Here is a 27,191-nt window from a genome sequence, read left to right as displayed (position 1 = left end):
AAAAAAAAAAACTGAACTTCCAGGATGATAAATGTTCTTTTGGGGGGAAACCTTTAAAATATGCAGAAGTCCACAGGCACAGCATATGTGAAATCAAGAACTGAGATTAATATACCAGTCCAGAGAAGGTGTTCAGAGATTGCACGTGGTCTTAGATTAAGAATCTTTTATATTGCACGAAATGAATTGCATCTGTGATGTGTAGCAGAAACGACTATTATGAACACAATTCAATCCATTATTCTTGGAGCTCTTCATGTAGAGTTTGGAATACAGTTTGTCTGTGAAGAGCAACGTGAGAGCAAGTTATCACCGGATACACTGCACGGAACGTCAAATTGTGCAGTACAGCTACTATGCTTTTCATATGGCAACAGGTGCACTTTGTTCTTAAAATACCCTGTAAAAAAYGTACACTGCTATTGCAAAGTGCTGCTCAGAAATTCAGAGACATGCTTTATCTTGGACTGCCCTTTAGAATGTGTAAATTCAGGCAAATATTAATGGTTGCTATCCTTCTTATAAGGCTAATATGCTGGATTATAGGACATTTATTTCAAAGGGACTCTGTGATATAAGTTGGATTCCAAGAATAAAGACAAAAGTAGAATATGTCATGAAAATGATTAGAAACATATTTAAGGAGGAGGACATTGAAAAGAATGAAATGAATGCAAAAAACATTTCAAGAGTGCTAATTCTATGTTTGCAGTGCAGCTGCGATTCAGGATGAGATTGCTTTAGTAACCTATTTTTAGTGAAAATCTCATTCTAGTTTAGGGTTTTCATATTCAAATCTTTGGCTCAATCAAAAACTTAGCTCAAAAGTTCAGCTTAAATCTACKTTTGCTCAGCAACCTGTTTCTGTTAAAAGATACCAAATAGATTCTGCAGTTCAAAGGAAGTTTTCAGGAGAGCAGAGGCATGGCTGTTGGGAAGGGGTTTTCAGAAGAAAAACAATGTACTGGAATGAAGGCCTAAAACACTGCCATTGCAGCTTGATTAGCCATCAGACCTTGGGCACTAATCAACTGTTGCTTTGTGATGATTCTTACTAGTACCCTGTTCAGGTTCCAACTTCACTCAAAACTAACAGCATGCAATTTTTGTCTATTCCTATGTATAACAGTAATTGTAGAAAACACTGCTTTCTTTCTAATTTCTAAAACACTGCTTTCTAATTAGAAAACCAAAACTATATCCTAGTTTTCAAATCTGTGCAACTTTATGTATGAGCAGAATTGTATCAATCTGTGATTTGAGTGAATGCTTAGACACCTAGTTGAATAATCCAGAGACAAAAATGGAGCCAGGATGGAGAAAGCGGGGGTCTATCATGAAGAATATTTTTAAAGCTACGGATATCATGAAGAATATTTTTAAAGCTACGGAATTGATATCTTCTAACCGTCTTTAGAGCTGAGTTCTTCCAAGCATGCTGGCCTTGCTCCAAACCTAGGTGAATAAATCATCAGGAAAAGCAGACCAGGAATACTGTAGCTTGAGTCTGGTAATTTGAAGTAAATGTCAGACAAGTTGGTGGTCATACAAAGAGCTAACTGTGCAATGTGAATTCAGCCTACGATTGAGGAGGAAGCAGTGTCTGGAGCGTTAAAAACAAACAGTCATGGAGAGGCTCAGGGAAAGTGAAAACTACATATGCTCCAGCAAGTTCAAAATAGAAAGAAAAGATTCCAGTAAGTTTTTTTAATGTTTGTATTTTTTAACATTTAGAAGGTCTTAAATCTGTCTTTCTAAAATCTTGACCATTTTTTGTTCTCCAGATATATATTTATTTCTTGAACTTACAGATTAGAGCATATTTAGAGATGAGTTGCTCACAATTTTTAGTACCTTTACACCTCAGAAAGCTGCAATCAGTTCACTTTTAACACCTGAGGGTTATAAAAGATTTTAAATGTGAAGTCAAGCCACTCCCTATTTAGCAACATTGCTAATGTCCCTTCCCTATTTAAAAATTATCTAAACATAAAGCCTATATAGAAAAGGAAAGCACACATTTATAATCTCAAAATATTGGTCGAGTGTTGTTTCAGAGCGTTATCTAGAAAATGTGAAAGGCATAAACTGCACTAGAGACATGTTGCTTGACAAAGATAACTGCAAGCAGGTGAGGAAGTCAAAAACGTATTACTGAGTCACAGAGAAAGTAGCTGTACTAGCATCTGCTAACCTTGTACACTAATGCAGCAACAGACTATTTCTAAAGAAAATTAACATGGCATAATAAACCATCTGCTTAATGGGAAAACTAAATGCAGTTTTCCTCCACCTAAAACAAAAACATTATAAGCAATGTGAAAGAGCAAGCAAGCTGCTGGCAGCAAAGGTAAATGCATAAGATGTACAAATAACCAACTGATTAAAGCATTATCTCAACACCATGTATAACTGGATCGAAAAAGCCGGTGAATTTATGGAAACATCCATGTACCTAACTGCAGTCTTCATATTTACAATTATCTCAGGCATCTGCTGAAAGACTTAGTTTGTCAAAGTTAATGGACATTGAAAACATGAAACAGAGCAACCCGTCTTCTTTTACAAAATACACAGGCCACTAAGTCATTAAATTTGGATAACACCTAGAGATACTGGTTTAACTGTGCGGTTTTATAAACTACTCTGTGGTCATCCAAATCTGGTACTAAAATCAGTGTTTCAGGAAGCAGAGAAGAACACACATATGTACGCTACTTAAAAGGCCACATTGTTTATAACCAGAATCCATCTCTCTGGTTAGCAAAAAAGTTTCAAGCAGCTGAGCATGTAGAAGGATGCTCTATTCATTATGCCGAGCATATCAAGACTAGCATTTTACAGGGGGAACACAGCATACATACACTATATAAAAATCTAGCAGTTAAACCTACTATTTCATTACATCTCTTAATAGAAGGGAACTGATAGAACAAAACAGTTTTCATTTAAAAGCATTATCATTTTGGCTTTTAACACACAACTCTTAACATCTGAGATTTATTATATGTAAGACATTCTGTCTTGGAGAGTATTTCAGACTCCTTCAGGTTACTGTGAAGGATGGTTATGGAAAAACAGCTTTACCTTTTCTTTAAATTCATGTGTTCTATAACACATTAATCAGATCTGTTTTAAACCATTTGTTTGTCATAYGCAAAGGACGCTAAAGGCCTTAGAAATAATGTAGAGAATAGATTAACGTATTTTGGGGGCATGATCATCAAGTACACTATACTGAGGTGCAGAACAACGGATGGTAAAAACAGGCTGACGCATTCGAAGTCAGAATTCAGCAGTAAACACACGATCAAAGGCACATACCATCAACACCACTATCCCCTGCTTTGGTGCAGTCAGAGAATGACCATGCACATCCTCTACAGAACCATGAGATGTTTCTAAGACTAGAAAAATCTCAGCAGTTTGAAGAGTGAACTTCTTGTTCCAATGGCTAAGTTAACCTTTTCRTTTTTTGCTTTTTTAATCAAAAACAGAAACAAAACAAAAATTCGATTTAATTTTTTAAAATAAAATGTCGARGGGAATATTTTTATTTGCATATAACATTGGCATCTCTCTTTCATCTTCCTAATAGCCACGGAATTTTACCTAATATCAGGAAGCAAACTTTTGGTGAACTTAATATTCACTGACTGACTGTGAAGTTCTACTTACTTTAGGGCTTTTATATTAAGCTGGATTATTTAGTGAGGTACCAACATATTTTTTGTAACATTTTTGATCCTTCTTCCTCCAACTAAATCCCTATTTCTGTCATGTTGGTGCATTGCATCACATTAGCCAATATTACAGGAGCTAGTATTTTTGTAGGTTTTTATAATGTAGTAAGCCCATTTTTCTACTTGAGCTGCTGTGCATTAGAGGGGACACATGCCTCATGTATTTTAATTCTTCTGAAAGCAGATTTGTTTAACGAGCATTAACTCCTTCCTGATAAATTTTTAATTCTTAAAATAAACATGTACACAAACAATATTTGTCCACAAGTATTTACTACTGTAAACCCTGAGAGAATCTTTCAGGTAAAAGCCAGTCAAAAAAAAGACTATTTGTTGCGACCACATCCTTTTCTGCAGATGGCTAAATTACGTGAATTAAATTAAATCAAAGTTTAGACAAAGGTACTCTAATCATTGTTTGCTTATCTTTTTTAAAAAAAGATCTACCTGGGTCTCTTATTTCAGTTGTGCTTTAGTTTAAAAATCATGAAGACTTACAGTCGATAATACTTTAAACTGTTTGCGTAATTGACATTTTACTGAATTACAGTTTAGACAAGTTAGCCAAAAACAGAACCATGTCAAACCAGTAAAATTCTCTCTGTTAACATTTATTTGTATAATAAACCATTTACTTACCATGTCAGAGCAATTCACCTATGACTTTTCCCGTTCCCTGTATATTTATTGGACTGCATGTAGATCATACAGGAARCTCTTCATGTCCTGTTCACAAGTATATACTGCAGCAATTTCTTTATCTAATGATTGCAATAGATRTACCATTATTAAGCTCTTAGTTCCTAAGCCTCCCTCCAGCATTTTTGAAAGCAGTTTTTGCTAGTAACCAAAAATCTCATACGAATTACTGGAAAGCAGCTATGAGAGGCCAAGGTAACTTTYTAAATGTTGCTACAAAGTAAAACAAAGCTCAAAGGGAAAGCGCAAAAGATGAGAATCCAAGACCCATTAATAGACAAGTAATTTTTGTCACAAAGACAGTTGGAGCTGGCGAAAACAATCAACACCCTTTTTCAAAGAACTATTTTTAAAAAGAATTTAATTAAAATTTGTCTGACATGCTCTTCTTTGAACAAAACTTCGACTTCTTTCAACTTCAGTGGCACGGCATTCATTTATAGCATAACTTTATAGCAGACTGGCTCCAAATGACGTGGCTAAACCCATTATTATACTGCTTTTGCAGAGACTCACAGAAAGTTCAGACCAAAGCTCCTTCTACTRTGATTTTGGTATCTTTTCAAAGTCAAGGACCACCAGTTCAAGCTAGTCACAATGCTTAAGACAGGTAGGGAAAACAAACTATTCTCAAAAGTTGTTTTCATTATACACAGTAATTCCTTACCTACGTTTTTGCTTTGTATCCCCACTAACTTCCATTTAGCCTATGACGTGCGTATTTGCAAGTCAAAGAGCTCTTGCCAGACTCCTCCTTTTTCCTTCTTAAATATAGCCCTGTTCATTATTTAAAAAGAGGTATCAAGTAAATAAAAAGAGGAATCAAATAAATAAGAGAAGAAAAACAAATAAGAGAACATAATAATTAAGTTCTCAATGAATAATATTTGGGTGAGGGCAGAACTTTGCAGCAAAAGAAAATYGTTTATCACAGTTATGGCATGTGTTCAAATAGGGCGTTTCTACTGATCAGAACCTTTATGAGAAATAAAACTGCTACCAAAGAAATGACAGACTTTACTTGTTACTGTACTGCTTACAGAGTGACTGTAAAGTAAGAAACTGTAGAGTAACAACGAAAAAGTAGCATGGCATCATGCTACTACAGTCATACAGTCTCCTATCTCTTCCTTCCTAATACATTAAAAACGTATTTGTCAGAATTGTCCATGACTTCATGAAAATATGGTTTCACTTTTCTGTATTATTTTGTTGCAAAGATCCAGGCATAATGTAGATAAGTTTATTAGTTAACATACTGAAATATTTAAACTATAAATCTRTCATGATTCATAAATGTAAATTCACTCCTTCCCGTATTTTCGATTCCCCCCCAACCCATAGTTTCTCTTAGCTTGTCAAATCATCCTTTTGTCCTCTAAAAGTATTCTGCAACAATATCTTATGATGACAGTGACATTTAGTGAAGACAGTAAAGCTGATAAACTGATTATTGAGTTACTATAATCTCCGTTCTCCTCCCCCAAACCTCCCCTTCTTCTATAAAGCTGCAATAAAGAAAGTCTAGTACATGTGCTGCATTAAGTAGTCTTTTTAGTCTTCCCTGAAATACTAGGCTTGGAAAGACCAAGCCATTTGCAGACTAAAGCAAGATGAGGCTACTATGAACTGTTTTTTTCTTGTTCACATAAAAGCACACACATCTACGTTTTACCACTGAAAATACTATCACTAACAACATATTTCATTAAAAAGAAAAAAAAGATTCAGAAGTGATTCTGCTATTTATAATATACCTGCTGGTTATCTTTGTTCATATGACAGAATCTTGTTTAAATGCAAGACCCATACTTTCTACTAGCTACAGATTCTCCTCAAAAATCCGTGTATGCCAGTGAGGATTTAAGTCTTTTGTACCTCTCTTGCAACTGCCTGTCTTCATATCCTTGACAAGTTTTCTTAAAACAGATAAAGCAATAAYGCTTTCTGCCTTGATTTCTGCCTAAAGGCTATCACAGTGTCATTTTTGCAAATTTTCCTTTTTTTTTTTCACTCTACTAAACTTAAGTTTCTTTTTGTTCACAGTGGAYAGCAGGTTACAATGTCAATTTTAAAGTCAAGTTAAAATGTGGCCAAAGGAACTGGCATGTCTTACAATGTTCTCATTAATTGGGTAAATATTTTTTATTCTTCATTAGGGAAATTCAGGCAGAAGAAGAATCTGACTCAGTATACTGAGTCTGTGAGTCGCTAGATCATCTAAGAACAGAACAAATCAATCCTAACTCCCTCTTGTTTTCAAACTGCTATATAATGCTCTGGTTAAGCTGTACTTTCAAAGTGCTTGATTAACGAGTGCTTATGCAGTAAGATTTAATGAAATCTTCCCTTTGCTCCATCTGGATGAAGGCATTTATATGTTGGCTAAGTGAACTTCTTGGAGCACAGAGGGGAGGAAGGCGACAAGAAGCTGCAGGAGCGTGTGGCTGCGTTCTCTCGYGCTTCAGAACGCAGCATTTCTCCTGAGCGATTCTCAAAGCCTGACTCTGCGATCTTCTCTCAGTGCCTGTCTGCACCTCCTAATGAAAATGCATCAGTTTCTATCAGCTACAGGTCCGTTACGTGASTTTAAATGGAATAAAAGTCTTCTACACCCGCTCGTGGTAAGAATTCTAATTAGTACGAGCACCTTGTGTAATGAGATCTCAACTAGGGAATCACAAAAGTTAATAGAAATACATTTGTTGTCTTCTGTGGAAGCAGATCAAGACCTTCATTAGAAAACAACATTTTGTGCTTTGACAAGTAGCACTGTTGTTATTTCAGTAGCACTGTTGACTTCAATGGAATAAGATACAACTGTGTATAATTCGGGATATTAGATCTATTATTTAATGTGTCTCAAAGATGTTCTAGCTATACACTTTAGCAGTTCCTCTATTTCAAAAATGCTGTGAAATTTTATGATGTCATTTTGATCAGTTTTGCTCCTAAGAAATGATGGTAAATGGTCCATTTATGTTATAGTAGAACAAAAATAAAACGGCAATGTATACTTCCCATGGCAAAGTTGACTCAGGATGTGTCCAGATGAGCAAGTCAAAACTGCAAATAGCTGCAAACACATTTCTGACTAGATTTTTTTTTCTTTTTCTAATAAAAATAGCATTACTTTTTAGAATAAATCAGTAATTTTTTCCTTCCAAGACTCTTTCTTTTTGACACGTAATAGAACAATAATGTATTCCACTTCTCAAAATAAGGATCAGTGGGTCAGAAAAAAACCACATATTTAAGCTCTATTTTGTCATTTATACAAAACATAACTGACCCTATCATTTAAGAAAATGCCATTACACTAACATAATCCTAAGTGACTTTTTTAAACGTGCATGAAAATGCAAAATCTTGCTTCTTTTTTGGCTTTGTTACACTTCACTTAAGTCCATTCTCCCCYTTTCCCTCAATACGCACAATTTTTTCAACAGCTTTTTGTATTCTACATTTCATAACCAAAACATGGAGAATTTTGCTTTCTGAGAACAGTGCTGTTCCTTGACTGAGTCAGACTACCTTTCTAATGAGCGGGAGTTCCTTCATTAATTCTTTTAAACGCAGTGTTTTCTACTGTACTTCATATCCTCCAACTAAACTAAAAACATAGCAAAGTAGATTCTGAAGAGTTATCTTGTGTCTTCTTCCCTGCCTAGCAGATTAAGTGAGACATTTTAATGACAACTAACACGATGCCTATAACTGAGCTAAATAACATTCCAGGATATACTGCCAGACATATTATTTTACTGTTAAAAACACAGTTGCRCTCTTGGAACTGCTTTGTGAAAAGTGGCATATATGACTAAAATTGAAACAAGGCTACTCTGGTGGCATTTAGCCAGGTTTTTCATTGAATTCTATAGGGCATTCATTCACATCAGTGGACACTGAAATAAGACCCAAAATTTATCTCTAGACAATCTAATCAATTTGTAACATTGCTTTAACAAAATAATCATAATAAAAAACACGCAGGATAAAAAAGGGTCTAAGCATTCAACTGAATTATAATCCAATAATATTTCTTACAAAGATGAATACATAGCTTTTCAAAAATGTTTCCCCCCCATTTGTAGATATGAAAGCATCCTGTAAAGGGTAAATCTATTATTCTTGTTTTAGAGAACAGATAGAGAAGCTGAATGTAGGAGAAAAAACTGCATTTCCTGATTCTCTCTTCAGCCACCCATTTGCTATGTGACATTGCCAATTCAGTATTGTAAAAAAGCAGAGTAACTGAATAGCCAGACCTTCTAGYGCTGAAGTATCACCTATGCAGAAGGGAGCAGCTGGGGAAGAAAAGGAAGATGAATCTCTTTTCCATACAACTGCATACACGCATGTACGTACTCTCCAGTGGATCACGGTGCAGCTCCCTTCTACTTTCTCTAGCAGTCTGAGATGAAATACCAGGTTCATGGCTAGGAAAGCAAGAAACCGTCCCCATGCTCACCTCAGTCCAGTATTAGTCACGCTCATTTTGAAGCTCTTCTATTAGTTGTTACAAAGGAAGTTTAAACTGATATTTTTGTTAGCCAAATAGCGAATGCGTATGGTTCTGTAGAAAAAGTGAATGCAACAATCATAGTGACTTTTAAAAAACAACAAAAATATAAAGAATTGCAAATACAGGACTAGCACACAGATGGGGATGCAGGGGGRTCTTCACTGAATGTTCAACTAGCACCTTCCTCATGCGAAAGCACACTGGGAGAGTAATGCCTTGGAAGGCGWTGTGGGGTTTTCTATATATGGGTAAATTTACACCTTAGGAAAGACCAGAAACAAATATTAAAATATTAATGTTAATGCAGTAAAATATTTCCCTGAGTGCAGTATCACATCTTATTCCTGAATTTCAAATTGTACCTCCTATCTCAAAGCACAATATAGGAGCTAAGAAACTGTCTATCAAAATATTGGCACCCAGTTATCTCTTGACAGTCAGAGCCAGCATTTGAAACTTATACTGACTATCAAACTCTTCTTTCTTGGAAACATCAACAGCAGGTTTGGACTAAACGTTTCAGTTCAAAGATCTTCTGTTAACTTTGCTGTCAGTCCTTCAGCAGACATTTTACCACCTCTCTGGAAATTTGTACCATCATACTCCTACAAAAAGATTCAATTACCATAATTTGCCTCAAGATAGACTGWGAGACATCCTAAAATTAAAAATACACAAGTTGGTAAAGTCAAAAATCATCCAAATATTATGAAAATTAGTTAGGTGAATAAATATATCTTCTAAAAAGAAGCATACCTAAACAGGCAAACAGACATACCTGTTATTGTATGTCCTGAAAAAGTATTTGTGTGGAAATGTTTATAAAACACTCAACTCATTCTTCTATTACACAATAGTAAACAAAGCCATGGAATAATAATTACAATTATTGCAGTTTGACCTGTATTTACYTTATATACTGACTGTATCTGAAATATCATAGCTCCAAGAACCTCACTCACCTCAGAAGTTAAAAAGTTATTTTTRAGTACAGTTACTTATCCTCTCAAATCTCTTTCTTAGCATCATCCTTATCATCTTTTAAGCCTGGAACTTGTGTATTTTACACTTCCTTAAACTTCCTCCTTCTGAGACTTCCCTGACAGCGCCCACATCCTAAAATGCCCCAGCAAATCCATTACAGCTTCCTGGTTCACTCTGAGCTGCAAACTAGCGCTCTGTACACGTTTGTGTTACASCAGCCAGGAGGGCTACTACCTGCGTAACAAAATACCACTCTTCTGTGAAGGCTTCCAGTGGGAACTCATGCTAAATCTTTTCAGCGGGATCTCCTCTGCTAAACTCAGCCTGGAGCAAGGGTTTGCAGCACCGAGCACAGAGACGCCGTGARTTAGGGGCCTGATTGGCACGTGTTCATTTCCTGATGTTCGTTATTGTCTTCTAATGAGTTTGATACAGAGCTAGAAAAAAACCTGCATTACAAAATAAGAGAACGCAGAGAGCTGAAAATTTTCCTTCTCTGACCCACGCTGCGTGCGTTACCCATTTTTTCAGAAAGCTATTTGCTCACGCAGCAATTCCCTCTTYACGCTTGACACTATCACACGAGCAGCTGAAAGACAAAAATGTGCCAAAAGCTCTCTGATCATACTTATAATGTCAGTCTGCTTCATCCAAGGTGTTGGTCCCTAGTTTTCTCAGCAGAACCTTCACATTTCTTCAGGGAGATACTTTTCTAAGTTTCAGATGGATTCAGGGCACTCCTTCCATGATTTTTTTCAGTGGTTAGCAGAACAGCTTTCCCTTAGCCTCCCTCAACACTTCACCAGTCCTGTAAGAACTTTTTAAAAAACAAAGCAAAACAAAGAACAAGCCAAGGCACGTCTTCTGTATTTCAGGCGTTAAAAGCAAAGCAATCGAGCAATCACGCTCCATATATTCAAACCCACAACTAGSCAAAAGGGCAGTATTTCTAGTGCTAGTGAAAAAAAGCAGATGTGAGAGAAACCAGCAAAAAAGACATCTTTTGAAAATAAAGACTGCTATGCTGTTTTGTGAAGGCTAGGATGTAAATAACAAGCCCCCTGCCATCTAGTTCAGATTTCCTATTATTCATTCCCTTAGTTTAAAATTTGGCAGCTTCCTCCCTCCATTAGAAGTAAAGTAAGATTCTCTTACAAGTGACCCCACAACTTGGCATAGCACATGCCAGCCCTATGGGAGATTATCACAAAGTAAATCTATTTAACTCTATTATTCCCCTAAACACTTAGAAAAAATTATTTACTTTGCCAGATGAGGAACAGTATATTGATTACTCCTTGGGAAAATGTTTACAGGAATACTGAGGGTTATTGTAACTGACTGCAGGGGGTTTTTTGTCTGGGGATTGCAAGGGAGAAATACTTCCATCTATGATTGCCTGAGACCAAAGTCTAACTTYAGCTACATACAGTTATTTCTATCTTTTTCTCTGTGTTCATAAAAGTTACAGGAAAGTTTTACTGCAATTTTATTCACTATTGATAAMATGTCAAAGACTAATTTTTAAAGCTAATGAAAGTCTTGCTACTAAAAATGTACTTTCTATAATTACTTGAAACTATTAGCAATAATAGACTTTATGCTGATTTGAAGATGTATATCTGACATGTTTTTAAAGRGAAACATGAATTCAAATTTGACTAAAAGTACAGATGTTACGAAAAAGTTTTTTTCCTAATCTAAGATTAAGAAATATTGTATTATATTTTAGATAATAGCTAAAAATAAAAAGGTTTTGGCAAAACATTATTTTATCAAATTAATCACTTTTTCCTTTATTTTGAAAAGAATTGAATGTTTTGTACATTTTGATATGTGAAGATTGTTCCCAGATACAGTGTAATCATTTTTATTCTTGTATTCTTATTGGTCAGGAATAAGCTTTGGCTATATATTATAATACTTTTTCTAAAGTACTATAATACTTTTTTCTTTGCATGAAAGCTATTTCTTTAATAATTACACATAAGAAGAGATTTTTATGTAGGGCTTCTTCAAACAAATAAAAATTCCTTTTCATTATCTGCAACCCAATATCCACAYGGGTAATTTGAAAATGAAGCTGTTGATAAACAAGAATTAAATCCTGCTTCATTGATTTGCCATCATTCTGCTTCAAAAGAAAAATTTGTCAAAAATCAAAAAAGCATATTATATCCAGCCTAAACAGTAAGTACACTCAAATGCAGAAAGTTAGTCTATTTTAAGAACGCTCAAGCGAGACGCGTAAAAAACTAACCTTTAATAATGCTGAAGTGAAACATGTAAAAACACCAAATTTGGAACTGCCAGTTTTTCTTTAAAATGAACTTTCTCTGGGCAGCCTTCTCTAAATGAATAATATGAAGTGCTCTTACTGATCTTGAATACTTCTGAAATCAGTGTTCCGACTAACAATATAAATAATAGGTATCAGAACGGGATTCTTAACCATTTTTAGCCTAGATGTTATCTTAAATACATATGTTTCTATCTATTATTATTGGGATTGCTCTGGACGTGTTCAAGAAATGATTCTTGGGAAGGGCTTCTGTAGTGTGTTATTCTACCAAGCCAGATGCAAGTCAGACACAAACAAACACTCATTTTTGCCTGCCAGCTGTACATAAACTCCTACTGAGTCAGATACTTGTTATATAAAGGAGGCAGAYAGGTATTAAGTACAAAGAATAGCCTAAGTGAACAATTCCTTACTGTAGATACTTAGATTAATTGTGATTCAGCRGATTTATTATGCCTATAACAAAAGYAGGGCTATTTAAGCTTACTGGCAAATACTTATGTGGACCATAATTTCCTTCCAGTGTTGCTTTAAAATTATATGAAATATACATGCCAAATTCATTCACTCTAAATGATGACACACTGCAACCTCGTAATTCTTCTGACCTGTCACTTCTGCTGTATCTTTCTTTCTCACAGTAATCTCTCAAAGGATTGCTGTGCAATGGCCTATACACAGTGACACTTCATCTTGAACATATGCTGAATTTCAATGTGCTTAATTTCTTTGGTACAGACTAAGCTAAAAACTTTATTTACATACACAGTGCGCTGTTTTCTTTGTACACTTGGAGAGAACAAGACAATAGCTACTTCTGCTGCTGCCACAACACTAAGCTTAGTTTTATCCAAAGACAAAACCAAGTTCTTTAATACACTGTGTTAATATGATCCACTGTMGTATAAGTGTTCTGGCTTTACCTATTTAACTTAACATTCTCTGAAAAAAATACAGAGAGGTTGAGTAAATGGATCAATAGATGTCAGAATCATCTACTGAATGGACAGATTTAATGCTATTCAGGCAACAACTTCAGTTATGTTGATCAGTGCTGATTTTAAGCTTGTGTTCTCTGCACTTGTGTGAAAAGCTCTGAAGAGTCTACACACTACCGAAGGGGAGGGTAGACAAACAATKAGAAGATGAAGATATCTTTTAAATTCAAGCTAATTCAGAAAGTAATTTTGATAGAAATATATGGAGAAAGCTTTTATAAGCTTTTAGATAGGCTTTTTCCTAAAGAAAATATTTTGGCTTTTCATTAAAATGAACAAAAATATTTAGGCATTAATCTGAGAAGATTTTTTTGAGGTTTTTGCTATCCACAAAACCATACATGTTTCACCATCTTTCAGGATAGAAACCAAAGCTATTTTCAGTTTTAGTTAAGCACCAAACAAAAAGATCCGTATTCACTAAACAACCATGCTCAAGGATTGTACTTAGTTTTCCAGAAAAGTAAGGAATTCGCAACTGAAAAGGAAACTGAAAAAAGAAGAGGCTGGGGGTTACATGTGGCATAGTATATAGTACAYCTCCCCAAATTAATCCAATATGTGTATTTTTTGAGGCTTGGAAAATGTTCAGTCACCATTTTTTAAAGCTCATGTACCTCTTACACTTGTCATCTTTACTAAACGTGGTACCCATTCAGGTGTTCTGGTAGTGGTAAATATACAGTTCATCTTACAAGGGACAGTGCAGAAATTAATACAGGTAAATATGGTGTGGGTAAAGCATCAAATATTGCCAGTGATTGAAAAGGAATAGTCACAATTTAGCAAATGTGTAAACTGACAAAATTAATAAAACACAACACGAGAAAAAGCATCTAATTTTGGTTCTTTTAACTCCTAATCTTGCATCCAAGTTATAATAAAGATTTTTCTGAGATCATAAATAATCTCAGTTTATACAGAGATGTTTCTATTCTACTTGTGCACAAACATATCCTTGGGTTGGCACGAAACATTTGTGAAACATGGTCATCATAAAAATTGCAGTATAAGACTGTATTGAATCTCATCAAGCATACATTCTCCTCATARAACTTAACATCATGCCTTCCAGCATACCCAAACTCAGACCAAACTCTGATATTCAGTAAATATCACCTGTCAATTCTATTTTTAAAATGTTCCATTAATTAAAATTTTTAATCAAAAGGAAATTAAAACTGAAAAGTACATTATTCCATGTACCTTACAATGAAATCATCTGATGTGTTCTTGGTGCTACAGAGCACTCTCTCTTTAACTCCTCTAATTTCTGTTGTAGCTTAATACAAAGTCTTTTACAGACTACAGCATAAACATTACAGTCATGGCTAAGGGGCCTCTAGAGTTGGAACCCTATTAAACTGCCACAACTGTTTTGCCAGTGCTACTGCAATCAGGATACAGTCAATCAGTATGATGGCACTTTGTACAGCAATTGTTACTTTTTATGATACCAGCTTTATATGTATCAAGGTTTTGTTACAGAGTTTGAGTTTGTCCTAATTGCAGCAGTTAGTTCAAACTTGGTACCCTGAAGGTGATTAATTTAAACTATTGCAGGGACAGTGGGACGCTGTGAAACAAAAGCTGAAGATACAGAGCACTTTCACTAACAACACGAGATGTGCAACTTTATTTACGCCTTTTTGCTTCTACTCCTTTTAAAACTGCAAAAGTTGCACTTATTTTTTAATATTTCTATGGGAACAAATCAGAGGATAGCATGACCTGATTCTGTTAGGCACTGTGCAAAAAAAGCCTTCTGAACTAGTTTATGCCTTGAAGATCTCATGTTAAAAAATGCAACAGCAGAGAGCTGTAAATTGGAGGATAGTCCAGCTAAGTATGGACACTCAGACAACCCTATGCCAGGTAACAGCAATCCATCAATAGATTAAAGATGACTTATTTTTTGAAAGAGAATAAATGCATACCTTTACGATTTTTGACAGGGGAGATGATGGTACAGGAGAAAGCACTTCTTGTGAGGCTGAATGAAGGGGGAACTCRCACATTACCTAATTTTGCTGCATTGCTGCAGCAACGCTCCATGCAAGTGCCTTTGAAGTTCACTATTAACTGCCARTATTGTCAGGCTGCGGCATTGGAAGTACGCAGCCCTTGATCCCCTGAAGTCAAAGACTTTAGGTGTTTGGAAAATGTGCTAAATKTATACTGCAGAGAGAAACATTTGAATAGATGGCTAGGCATAGCACTGCATTTTCTATGTGAAAAGGAGTCATTGGTATTAACTTACTATAACTGGTATTAACTTATCCTGTTATTCTGTTACATCCTTGAATGCAAGATAGATTATCTGAGTTCCCTCTCATAGTATCATTCATAGCTTAGATCTTCTGAAGAAGAGCTGATACTTGAATTTTCCCCCAAATCCCCCTCTGTTTTGATGTGTTGAATTCCCAGCTATAAGCTACAGGGATTTCTCTATATCATATGACAACAAAAACTGGMTGGAAGTAATTCATTATTATATTCCAGATAATCAGAATATAACATACACACTCCACAGTTAACAACAGAGGAAAAAAAGAGAATCTGATTTGCCAAGGAGAATTTCAAAGTCCTTGAAAAGCAAAGAGGAGGGAAATAAGAACAGAATAAAACTAGTACGGATTGTGGCTGAATATGCTTCAGACAGCAAGTTAGTTACATGGATAGATTGTAGGACATCTCTGCAGAAAGAACAACCGGGCTATGAAAYGACTGCATTAATAGCATTTAAAAAGGCTGGAATGATAGTAGTGTAAAATTTAAATTATCCAGAGAAGTAAGAGCCTAGATTACATCCTATTTAAAGTAATAAGACCAAGGAGCACAATATGCTGGACTTTCTGAAATGCTACTAAATTCAACATGTGCATCAAATTACAAAGGAACAGAAAGGAAGAAACAGATCTCATTTAAGGCAGAGGAGAATCTTGGTAGCACAATTTTGATAAAAAACAAATTAAATTACATAGAAGAGGTACTTCCAAGGCTGGGTGTATATAAAGCCATACATTTACCCAAACAGAAATAAACAGGAGAATGCAGGAAAAATAARAATAAATGAGAAGGGAGGAATTGAAAATGATTAACTGAACATACAGATAKTTTYKARSTYSYWTAWRSRASYTMRAAAMTAAGTAATACGTTGCTGGAATGCTAAAGYTCTGTGACATGAATCTCTACATGGAGGTAGGTTAATRAAAACAGTCAATCAGACAAAAATAGTGCAAAAAATAAAGATGATGTTCAGTCAAGTCTTTTAAATACACAAGATATGAGCACCTAGATGAAGGGACCGTTAGGAACAGGAGTGACATTGTGGCTACATGTTTTCAAGTCAAATTGCAGAATTCATGCTGAAAAGTTGCATGAATTCTCTGCTGAATGTGTAAGCATTGAAAGCTGAAGATCATCCCTCAGGAATGAGAGAGACCTTCCTGATAGTAAATAAAACACTTTTCTATTTAATTGCCACAATATATAAGAACACTTTGTAATGGATCGAGATATTAGGCAAGAAATAAATATTTAATACCCTGAAATCAATTAAATAGTTCAGCTGCACTGTTAACTAAGACTGGAAAGATKCATGGAAAAAATGAGAAGGGTGCAGGCTCAAAAGTTCATGAGGGAAGCACATAAATCTTTGGAAGATGTTTTTATAGTTCACAGAAGCTTGAATGGAAGCTAAGAGATAGCTAGTATGTGCAGATGTTCCCACAATTAAGATAAAAAGCAAAATAAGGAGTGGTTCTGTTGCCAGCTGTGACGTGCTTCAGGACACACTAATAAGAGAAAGGTTGATACACAACATGCAATGAAATAAGGGCCAGTCAGCCTCAGCTCATGAAGGAGTATCGCACCTGTCACACATCCCTGAGTTCCTCTGAGCACATTATCGAACTGGAGGGAAAAAGGTGAAGTAATGGACACAATTTTCCTGGCGCGAAAAACAGGCTCATGGTATAAAATCCATGTCTKCAGGAAGGTTTGATTGCTCATGTCAAAGTGCTGTAGCAGAAAAGAACTATCAAAATGAATTAGAGCCTGCTTACAAGGAAAAGAAAAAGTCTTATTAAGTAATAATGATAAGAAATGGTAGAAGATAACAGGTGGGCCTACCAGCATCATAGAGTATCTTGGATTTGGGTTTTTTATTCCTTACATGAATGACCTGGCAGAAGACATTATTTCCAAGCACAGTGGAACAGAGAAAATCATTTTAATAAGTGGACATAGTATCTTCAGTGGTCAGGTAGGGTTAGGAGGTAGGCTGAAAGTCTCTCCTTAACTATCGTGATATGCAGATGATAGGTCTCACACGGAAATTTGCTGTAAATTGGAAGTTATAGCTAGAACTACGACTATGAAAGAGAAACTTACTTACAGAGCAACAGTGAACACCATCTTCAAAAATAAACAAAAATGATATTACTAGAAATGAAAACATCTTATTTTTGCCAGTTGCTAAAAATAAATAAAAAAAAAACTGAACACATACATACACACTCCTGCAACCCTCAAACTCAGAGAATTATTCCCAGTTCACACAACTGTTACTGAGGGAATTTGGTCCTTTTATGGAATTATCATTAAATTTTTCAACTGAAAAGTTGCACTGAGTGCAGCTTGTTTTAACATATCCAAACTAGCTTTAAATTAATTGGAACAAATATTAGTAGCTACACAGGCAGTATTTCCCTTAACCACAATTTAGGCTGTTCCCTTTGATTCGTATTACAGCTATGAACATCGCAGTTAAAGCTATTTCTTAACTTGAAGACATGCATAGCACAGGCTCTTAAGTCTGTTTTAATCTGGTCTACAGGTTTTAGATCACACTTTAATTCAACTTCATCTCAACCACAGCAATGATTTCAGTACTTTGTAGACAAGTCAGGGAAAAAAAGGTAAATAGTTAAAAAAAACAAACAAAAAAAAAAGGCAGGGTGAGAGGAGAAAATTGCAATTGCAGTAGGKTCTTGATTTTTCATCCTTCAATCTTCCATAAAGCATTTAAGGAAAGACTTGCAAACAGTTTTATGCTAGTGAATAACTCTTTGCAATTGTTTTAATAAACTAAGATCCATTTTGAAGAACAGAGTAAACCCTTAGATAATATATTAAAGAAGTGATCTTCCTTTGGCACCTGGAGAGCCCATAAAACCAAATAAATTGCATCTTTCATTTCTGTACTGCTACACTGCATTCATCCAAAGCACTTTAGAGAAGGGCAGATACCTCACACAAACTGGCATTTTCTTTTTCTCCGCCCGTGATAGCCAGTTACAAYCTTTGTAATACAGAAGCTAATCAGAAAATAAAATCCAGCTCTTATCTAAGTAAAATGTTTGCTTTATCAAAGTAAAATGTTTTCTAGGAAAATATAGTGATTCTGCTGAATTTCTATCAGAAAAAAGTTAAAATAACTTTACCATTCTGGCACTGGTGATATGTTTCAATTATCATTTAGATATTCTTTTTTTACTCTTGGAAAAGATATTTAACTGTAATGCTAAGATGATAATTTCAGCATAAAATCAAAGTGAAATAAYACAAATTAAACATTTTTGCTTTCATGACTAAAATACTCAGAAGTTCTGTAGAAAATTTAATCTTATTCTTCCAGATTGCAATGCAAAGTACATTTATTCTACATTTGATATTCAGGCCACATATAAAGTATCCCTTCTTTCTTGCAAGGAATACGAATGCTCACATAAATAGGTGCAATGAAAAATAAAAAGTTAATGAAATAAAAGTGAGTGAAAGCAAAAAAAAAAAAGAGAGAGGGAGAGAGCAGAGCAATAAGATGAACTAAAAGCAGTTATCGGTGTGAAAGAAATGCTTAATAAAAGGAAGAAAAAAAAGACGGGGTGAGAGAAGTCAAACATGAGGAAAGAGGAATACAAAAGAAAAAAAAAACAAAAAAACAAAAAAAGCATACACTCAGTAAAGACAACAAAACTTTTACCCTCATCAGCTGTGGCCTCCTCTTACAAAAACACACTTCCCTTGCTGATTCATTTAACATCTGAGGCCTARATCATTTGTGTACTGCTACAAGAATTTCTGCCTTTACACAAAACTCGCATTCGTGGCAAAGACAGGTCCGTATTACCTCCAAGGGTAACAGGAAACCCAGAGTGTTTGGAATGTGGAAGGGGAAATACAGTACATCTATAATCTCAGATTAAATCAGCACTCAGTTGCACTACAACTCCCACTTTAAATCTTTACCATTCCCCATTTCTCAGTTCTCCAAAGTACTGGAAGCGAAAGAAGTCAGGTTCTGGTTTCAGTCTAGTTGYCCTGTACCTAGTGGCTCAGATTAGAAACCATCTGCACGTTTGTTATTTCCAAAATAGAAGGTGAGCAACCTTACCTGCTACTGTTAATTTATACAAAAAAAAAAAAGGAGAAAAATTTTAATCCTCGATCTGTGGAATTAGATCATCTTACTGAAATATCAGTGCAAAACCGTAAAAATGTAATACCTAGATATAATTCTTCCATGTTTATRAAACATAAAAAGTTGTATTTTATTTCTCCAAATTCCCCTACTACTTTTATTTTATACTCTGTATGTGAAGTTTGACATATTTTTGGTCTCACAACCCCTCTGAATACAAGTGTACTGATTTTAAATAGATAATAGGTAAAAGTGACCTAATTTTATATTTCCCTTCATATCCCTMAAGGCAAAAGACACTGCAGAATTTGGATGCAACACTTGCAAACTGCCTATTTTCTGAAAAGAGTTATTAAATTCCAATAATACTCTTATATTAAGTAGGTAATTTTGCTATGAGCTAGATTCTGTTTGAGCTGTACCTCTTTATAAGGTCAGAAGAAGAAACCTTCCCTTAAACGTGGAATATTTCACATTTAGCAAATAATGGTCATTCTACAACTGAAATGCCTGTTCAGCTAGGCATTAGATGACATATAGATCTCATTTTGGCTCCTATAACACAATATCCAAATTGTCTAAGCCAGCATAGATGGTTTAGTATTGCTGCTGTTACATACATCAGACACAAACTATTGTCCTCCCAAACAAGGTGAGACTGAGAAAAGATATAAAGCCTGGTTATACTCCTAAAAACAGGGGGATGGATGCCATTTGGCAAAATTTGGCCTTATATCCTTGTACAAAAAGATCATTTGTACCTGGGAACTTTGCCTGACCTAATACACTAGAGATGTCTGGAATGAAGCTATGAATACTGGCCCTGGCGCACTCAGTGGCAAACTTCTCCCTACACTAAGGCTTTCATGGAACCAGGACTGCACCTACTGGCTCACATCATACAAAAATCCTGAAAAATAAAAAATCTTCAGAGCAATATGAACTGTAAATACTACTACTGAAAATATGCAAATAAATCAGGAATATACTTGCGCTTTCTACTTTATATAGTATTTCCCCTATTGCATCTGTAAGGTACTTTGAGTGAATAATTACTGGCTTCTTCATCATTTCTAGACAAGCATTCCATCACTTCATTTCATCACTATTTACAGTTACAATAAATATTACTTTATATATTATTTCCTACGCACTTCTGAACATACTACTTGAAGAGAATTTTGATTTTGATTTTTCCATGATGCGGATGATATTCAGCTTGAGAGCAAGTGAAATTGCATTAATAGCCTTTTTTTTTTTTTTTTTTTTTTTTTTTTAACAGAAAAGTGGTTTGTTTATATATTGTTCATCACTCTTCATCTGCACAAGCCTACAGAGAAATATCATTTTCCAGATTATCACCCTGTTAGCCCAATGAAGGAGAAAGAATAATGCATCATAGATTATAAAATATAATTAAAGCTTGTACAGAAGAAACATCATTAAAATTAAGGCAGCCTGCTGTAAAAAAAAAGTAGTACAGCCCATTAATTACAATGGGGTGGAAGAAAGAGAAGGAAGTGGCAAGTAACAAACTTACCTTTAGATGCTTCAATTAATTTCACCCATAAAACTGTCAGTACACTATGGCACATATAAATTCCATAAATGTGATTTGGATGACTTTGCAAAGACTACAGTCATGAATAATGTGAATGCCAAGTATCCAAGGACTGTAGATGAAGATTAAATCCTAAGGTCAGAAGTTAGCATTGCACAGCAAGTACTGAATGCTGTACTTGCRTAAGTGCTAGAAAGGGTTAATACGGATAGGTTTTCAATCACTGATGAAGAGACTGAAATGGATATGGAAAAGTTACAGAAGAATCTCTGGAATAGGAAGAAATCTCTTCTTCTGGCATAAAAGGAGTTTATGTGGTCGTCATGTACATTATTCTATATATTGCATATAATCTGTTCCTGTATATGGCTGAAATCTTTATGCATTTGAACTCATGGTAGAGCACTGCAAAACTAGAAGACATACACACATGCATGTTACATATAGATGAATGCATATAGCCAATCTTCCTTTCTCCCAGGAAGGCAAAGATCTAACATAACATAGCAATTTCTTTTGAAGTTGCTATGGAAGAGAGTGTTGCACAGTTTTGCAAATAACAAAAAACTATAATAAGCAAAAGAAACACTAAGGTTCAGGAAAATTAAGCGTTCTGAGATAAGTTAAAATATTTCTGAGAGGAAACACTTTAAACGTTTCTTTTAAATGCTGTACTACAAAAGCTGTCAAAACCCTGTCACCCTTCACTTCGATTTAATTTCTTCTACCTAGTTAAACTTACGCTAGCAAGTCTTAACTTCTTCAGTTCTACTGTATAATTTCAGAACATATTAAGAATTTAACTGTATACTTTGATAAACTGAACCATAAATACAACAGAACATATTGAACACTGCATAAAGTCTTTATCTTTATGGTAGCTTTATTTCACTGAGAAAAATGCATCTCTGAGGGTCCCTATCAGGGGAAGAAAAAAATCTTTCAATCTTGGAAGAAGAAAGAGGTGCTTTAAATTTAAAAACAAACAAAACCTACATATCACTTCAGGAACAGATAACTTTTAGATGCTTCTTTTGTTCAGCCCAAAGTACTTATTCTGAGAATATTGCACAGTAGCAAACAGCTCAAGCTCCAGGAAAAAAAGCAGATTTGAAAATTTATATTAAAAGGTGAATGTGAACTCCCACATCTGGGGAAAGGCCTTCAGCACGGAGCTACACGACATTGGAGGCTGGACTAGATGATCTCCAGAGGTCCCTTCCAACCTTACTGATTCTATGATTCTGAAATAGGCATCACCTAGTTTCTCCTGCAGGTGCTCCTTTCTTTTTGCGGGCTACAAAGTACTTGGACATTCACTGAAATAGGGACTGAAGTACTTTCCAAGTGACCACATCCACCTATATACCCTCTTTTACCCATCTCAATGACCAAATACGTCTTTGAAACAAACAGCAGAAAAGAATCACCAGAAAAAAAAATGAAATTAAGTCACCTTATAATATAATATGGCTCTAGAGATAGAATAGGAGATAGAAGTTGTGTTTCAGTCAAGAAAGAAAACTGAATCTTGTGCCCCGTACCTAGGCTAAGCATTGCCTAAATTCAGAGTATGATGTCCTCCTGCTTTCTGACATTGTGACTGGTTTTAAAGCTTGGCCCTACATTTCTATTGCTTTACTTCTGTTAAAAAAGCCTGACATGAAAAAATCCARCATTCTAAGTAAAATTAACATTTGTTTCAGATTATAAAGAAATTAATTGCAATCTTTTATTTCAACAAAAAATTGGGAAAATGTTCATTTTTACTGGATTAAAAAAAATTAGGCCTGTCCTCTCCTGTGGAGCGAGAGAAAGAGTGCACAATCAGTTATGCAGACAACAGAGAAAGCAGTGAAACCCTTCCTGGAGCGACTAGAACAACATGTCTTTACAGAATAAAAAGGCAAATCACCTCAGAAGTAAACTGAACAAAAAGAGAGTAAATGCACACAMAGGAAAACATGTATGCAGGAATCTGAAACATTAAATAATCTTTCAGAGGAAAATACAACAAAGTAAGTAAAGTCAATCCTTATTTTGTAAAATAATGAACAAACTAGTGTTTCACCTTCACATGATTCTTCTGATTTTTCTTCCCAAAGCATCAGTGTATCCCAAACTAGCTTTTATCTCAAATCAAAACATTATTTATCAAATGTGTTTCTACCAGTAGTTTAAACTGAACCTCCACTGTGGTACACACTGGACTCTGCCATTCCCAGTTCCCCATCCCCCAAAATTCAACATGATTTCTAGAAAATCTGCTATTRCTATTTATTTTTAATTAGGAAAATGAAAGTACCACGCATCTCTGTTAAAAGACTTCAGTAATTTGGGGACCTGCAAGGATGGAATTTATGTTCTCTTAACTGGGGTRCTACTCCCAATCACCACCAAGCCACAGGAAGAACATACTCTGCTATGAACGGGCAGCTCCTGAGAAAGCACCGTCCACGCYTGGCCGCTGCAGCAGAACGGTTCTCCAGACGCGGGACTCTTCCCCCAAGGAAACGTGGGGCAACGCATCACAGCAGCACTACGTACCGTCCTCTGTTCACGTCTCCATAACCCGGAGGAACCCACCGTTAAGAACTGGGGAAGACTCCAACGTGGAAAAACACAAAACACATTTCTAAATGCATGCCATACTGAGTATTGCTGCATGGCATCACATTTCTCATCTCAGAACTTATCTGAATTTATCTATACTCTATATAAAATGCTTGTACCTCTTCATATTGGAATTCTTTTATCTCCTCTGACCTGATATGAACCATTCAACCAGTTAAACAATGTAATGCATCAAAAATATGAAAGTTTGGAGTAAATACTTTAATTCCATCGTGAAATAGAGTAATACTGGAGATTAAAAAAGTGATTTTGGCTCTTCAGTTATGCCTTGTGCACAAAAAACACATCATTTTTAGAGTGCTAATCATTATTATTGCAGGTCTTCACAAAATTAAATATGCCTGCGATCAATACTAGGAGTGCTGGAATAAGGGAACCACTTACATCCTGATCACATATGACCTTAGGAATAATACTTGTATAAGGAATCAYTTGCTCAGTAAACAGAGTTTGTTGTTGCTATATCAGAACACAGCTGCCTAAAGCTTTACTTTTCCTAGGCACTACACCAAGGTTAGCACAGTATGCCAGTRAGACTAGCTGCAAAGAATAGGAGTAGATACACTACAGAGCAAGCCCAAGAAAAAAAACTTCATCTAAGTTCATCTTAGTTCATCGAAGAGTTCATCTAAGATAAAACCTAGAACTAGCTACTTTCAAATCCCCTAAGAAGATCTGGATGAGAAGCAGACAGTATGGCTTCCTCCCTCTTCTTCCTCCACATGCCTCTACACAATCTCCTTTATCTCTTTAAGTCTAGCTATAGGTTAGCATCAGGATTTCTTTTTTAAAAAAATCAGAAACTAAATAAAACAAAATAAAGGGATGCAACTGTATCTGAATATATGAAGAGTACCAGAGTAATTATAACTGACATCTTCATTTAGAAAGGTACCGCTCTAAGTCAGGCATCTCTAGTAGGTACCAGAATATGCAAGTTAAAAAATTTTGTTCATTTAATGWTAACTCCCAATTTGTATTTTAACATAGTATAAAATATTGTGGTTTATGAGTAACAAGTACTCAAAAGCTTTAAAAGTGTACCAGAAATCAACTCTCTACTTTATACCAGCCTGTACTCAGTATATCTGAGTGCTTCCTGCAGAAGYAGCCCTTGATTGTGGTTAGATGTACTCTTATATTGCTCTCCTCACAAGAGTATCCAACCATATTTACATTCTGTTTTAGAAAAACACGCTCCCCTGGGAAAGAAAAGCCATCCCTCTATTTTCTGCAATGCTTCATGCCMGTTAGGTTTCAAGTAATTTATTCAGGCACAGAAGAGGAGATCTCTTCTGTGGAACCTGTAAGAACTAACAAAAACTGAAAACAGTAACAGAAAAAAAGACGATGAAGTTCAGTACCAGCCCAACAATTTAGGAACACAATCATGTGAAATTCTTTTGCTTCAACAGAAGGAAATCACAGTACTTCATAATCTGACAGTGCCTACTTTCTCCAAGTTCTTAAGTGGTCTTCATGGCACTGAGACTGGAGTGGCTAACATATGTTGCACAATTGTGCTCGTCAAAGGATAAATCTTGGCTCAAGTATTAATATATTTATTCTCATACAGCAGAAGTTGAGCTAGTGAAACAGTATCATATTTAGGAGTTGTGAACCGAGAATGAAGCCTAGAGTGCCACACTACGCATACTGAAAGGGAATTTTTTTTTTTTTTTTTTAATTAGAGAATGAAATGCGCAGGAGAGCAAACTTCCCTAACCTGTACCTGCACACCTGACCGGAACAGAGCCTGCGAGCAAGGCCATGCACAGACACCCCTCCGAAGAACAACGCCTCCAGCGAGGACTTCTCAGTTTCTGCCCTTTTATCATTTCATAACAAATGGGCTCTAGCTACGTCAGATGGCAAATAGCAGTYTCCTGTATCCTGTTACAGTTCAAAGACGATCCATGTTCTGTTGGCATGCACCTTTCTTTTCATACTTAAAGAATAAAATGTGAGAGGAGATGGTCTCCATTAAAGACACAAATACCAATTTTGCAGCTAGTGATTCCATCTCTGAGTTAAGAACATCTTACAGTCAAATATCTAATAAATCATGTTTTGCAGCTGTCATCTCTAGTCCCTCAAGTAATTCTCAAAAGTTGAAGTGATTTTTTTTTAGCAGTTCTACCTAACTAAAAGATTTTTATTTAAAGCACAAGATTCCATGATGCACTCTGAAAGTATTTTTCCTGAATAATGCTATAAACTAAACCTTGATTTTATTGCTGTGCTTGTACAACTTTGTAGCTAGGCTATAACTAAAAGACTGAGGAGAACACTTGGTTAAAGATCATTTTACTTGTCTCCAGGGATGGAAGGCATCTTTACTAGGAGCCTATATAGGACAGAAATTTTTTATTTATTATTATTTTTTTTTAACAACTGCAAAATGAATGCTGAAWTTAAAAAGGCTTCAATTCACTGTCAAACATCACGATGGATCCAATTTTGACTGGTTTTGGCATAACCTTATCAGCATTTAGTAATGAACAACACTATCTGTAGTGGAAAACYGTTAAGAGTAGCTTAACTATGTATCAAGGAACCTCTGCAGCACCCCAGCATTAAATGCCACTTTTACAGTAGCATACCAAGTCAATTTTTTTGTTTAGTTAGAAAACACATTAAATCAATACTTGCCAAAGTTTTTCACCTTCCATTAGATGCAAAATGACTATAAAAAATTTGTTTTGGCAAATTGGTGCTTTGCTTATTTGTCATTATATTTTTCTGTATTTTGCTCAATTGCGTGGAACAAATTTCCATTTGTCTGGCCCTGTTATTGCTTATGCTGGCAACACAGTAATCTGCTCCTAGTATTATGAGTCTGACTCTTCTTTATTAACGTTAACTAACTAAAAAAAAAAAAGGCACTATTATCATACCCATTAGAAATCATTAGTAATGCACATTATATTTTCATAACCTCATGTAATTCCTTCTTTAAGGACAAAGACTCAGAAGCCAAATGGCTTTACATTATGTAGTATCAAGAACAACAAAAAGCAGAAAATGAAATGCATTAAAGAAATGTAAATGAGTTTGTTGTTGCTGGTTCTGGTGCTTTTTGGAAGACAACAACAACAAGATCACCTAAGGGGCTGGTCAGGCTGGGTTTTTGCTGGCTTTATTACCCAGCAGATGGAATGGCAAATGTGTGACATACGGAGCAAGCTATCTTATATGCCAGTTTGTTAAACAGATTGTCTTCATCATCTGACCACTGTTAGAAAGGCAATTGAAAACCACAGGCTTCTAGCTTCTCCATAATGAATGTTAAAAATGCAAATATGGAGCCATTTCTCACCC

The 27,191-nt window shown here is 35.4% G+C and overlaps 1 protein-coding gene across 1 annotated transcript in view; it reads right to left on the bottom strand.

Annotated features, from left to right (window-relative positions):
- Positions 1 to 27,191, bottom strand: part of CCSER1 (coiled-coil serine rich protein 1) — a 686,381-nt gene that overhangs the window by 34,754 nt on the left and 624,436 nt on the right. The gene's annotated exons all lie outside the window — the stretch shown is intronic.

This window comes from Rhea americana, unplaced genomic scaffold (assembly GCF_003343005.1).
Source record: "Rhea americana isolate MKP2758 unplaced genomic scaffold, rheAme1 scaffold_157, whole genome shotgun sequence".
Classification (NCBI taxonomy): Eukaryota; Metazoa; Chordata; class Aves; order Rheiformes; family Rheidae; genus Rhea; species Rhea americana.
This window is presented reverse-complemented; position numbering and strand designations above follow the sequence as displayed.